The following is a 2,629-nucleotide window of genomic DNA, read 5'->3' on the forward strand; positions in this document are numbered from 1 at the left end:
AACAGTAGCAGGAATAAAGAGGTAGAGCTTTGTTAATGTTGCAGTGTGGCTGTATTTAGCCTCATTACTCACAACCTCTTCTTGGACCTGCTCCCTCAGGTGGGACAGGTCCCTGGAAAAGTTCAGACTTCAGTCATCACACACTTCTTAGCTGGAGGTGATCTCTGGTGGATTTCCCTAAGAGGAAGACTCAGCTGTTATCTCTGTCCCAGACTGGAAATAAAACACAAATAGGTAAAGAAAAAGTTAATAAGATTATAATTTTAAATAAAAAAGTTAATTAGATAATAATAATAAAAGAACAATACCTCTTCTTGAACGGTTGTTATGAGGTGGTTGAATCTCTGGGTCATCATCATCAGGGCAGAGCTTTAATCTGGTCTAGGGCTTGTCGACAATCAGTTTTAGCTTTTTCATAAAGTGCTGCTACAACTTTTTGGCTGAAGTGTTGATGTGATGGGATGTCGTAGCGAGGCTCAATAACTTTAAAGCTGGCGCATCAACAACAATATTCAGTCGTAGATCCAGAGCTTTAAAAACTCCTACATCTTGTGTTATTGGTCTGGACCGATCTGAATTACCTGATAAAGGTTGTTTAAATGTAGTTATCGGTGTTTGCAACAAGCTGCTTTTCTTGCTTGTAGAAAAGACGTTCACGTTCAGATGATGTTTCAAGAGCGTTAACAAGTTAGACGTGTTGCTGCTGCAGATCCAATCTCCCTGAAACAACGTTGACACACAGCTTTGGATTTACACTTGTCTTTTAACAAGAAAGCCATAATGTTCCCAAACAGGAGACCGCAACGACATGCTAGGCTGCTAATGCTAGCATGCTGCAAGATAATAGTGCCGTGCTGAAACACGATTAGGAACTTTAGTTCTGCGGCGCATAATCTCTCGTTAATAAAATTTAATGAGTGAAAAATACACCAAAACGGTACACACGTGGACCGAACCGAACGTGCCTAACCGAAACGGTTCGGTACACCCACATGTACCGTTACACCCATAGTGGAGGTGGTGTGCTGGTAATCTCAACTTGGGATGTTGAAGGTCGGTGGGCAGAATACTTCGAAGACCGCCTCAATCCCACCGGCATGTCTTCCACTGAGGAAGCAGAGCCTGGGGACCTTGGGTCGAGCACTCCAATCTCTGGTGCTGAGGTCACAGAGGTGGTTAAAAAGCTCCTCGGTGGCAGGGCCCCAGGGGTGGATAAGATTCGCCCAGGGTTCCTTAAGTCTCTGGGTGGGGTTGTGTTGGCTTACACGACACTGTAATATTGCGTGGACATCGGGGGAAGTTCCCCTGGATTGGCAGACTGGGGTGGTGGGCCCCCTATTCAAAAAGGGGGACCGTAGAGTGTGTTCCAACTACAGGGGAATCACACTCTTAAGCCTCCCTGGTAAGGTCTATTTGGGGGTTCTGGAAAGGAGGGTCCGTCAAATAGTCGAACCTCAGATTCAGGAGGAGCAGTGCGGTTTTCGTCCTGGTCGTGGAACACTGGACCAGCTCTACACTCTCTGCAGGGTCCTGGAGGGTGCGTGGTAGTTTGGCCAACCAGTCTACATGTGCTTTGTGGACTAGGAGAAGGCGTTCGACTGCGTCCCTCGAGGAACCCTGTGGGGGTACTCCGGGAGTATGGGGTACCAGACCCTTTGATACGGGCTGTTAGGTCCCTGTACGACCGGTGTCAGAGCTTGGTCCGCATTGCCAGCAGTAAGTTGAGCTTGTTCCCAGTGATAGTTGCACTCAGCCAAGGTTGCCCTTTGTCACAGATTCTGTTCATAACTTTTATGGACAGAATTTCTAGGCACAGCCAAGGTGTTGAGAGGATCTGTTTTGGTGACCTTAGGATTGCTTCTCTGTTTTTTGCAGATGATGTGGTCTTATTGGCTTCATCAGGTCGTGATCTACAGCTTTCGCCAGAGCGGTTTGCAGCCGAGTGTGACGCGGCTGGGATGAGGATCATTTCCTCCAAATCCGAGGCCATGGTCTTGAGTCGGGAAAGGGTAGAGTGCCCTCTCCAGGCCGGGGAGGAGGTCCTGCCCCAAGTGGAGGAGTTTAAGTATCTCTGGGTCTTGTTCACAAATGAGGGAAAAATGGAGCGTGAGATCGATAGATGGATAGGTGCAGCGTCTGCAGTGAAGCGGGCATAGAATGAGCAGAAGTCATTATGGTTTTATGATTTATATTAGGAGGTTTCTTGAAGGAATCTTTGTTATAATCAGTAAATCCTTTGTCGCAAACATTCATTGATAATCTTATTACATTTGAAGTCAACTAAGTTACAGTGATTTAATTTTAATTTGGGCATCAAATCATCACCTTTAAATATATAATATTTTGAATTCATTGAATCAGCTGTTGGTCAGGCTACTTCTTGTTGTGCCATTAACTCTAAAATAGTTACTGAATCAAGTGTTTACTTCCATCCATTTGTGGGGTAGCGGCCTAAGTGGGGAGGCCCAGACTTCCCTCTCCCCAGCCACTTGGACCAGCTCCTCCAGGGGAATCCCAGGGCGATCCAATTGTTTACTTATGTAGGTAAAACTAGATGTTAAACAACCATTAAAATACACCAGAATGCAGGAAATGGCATCTACTTTATTCAAAATTTTCTGGGGGAGGA

The sequence above is a fragment of the Nematolebias whitei genome, chromosome 18 (assembly GCF_014905685.2).
Source record: "Nematolebias whitei isolate Nwh7 chromosome 18, NemWhi1, whole genome shotgun sequence".
NCBI lineage: Eukaryota > Metazoa > Chordata > Actinopteri > Cyprinodontiformes > Rivulidae > Nematolebias > Nematolebias whitei.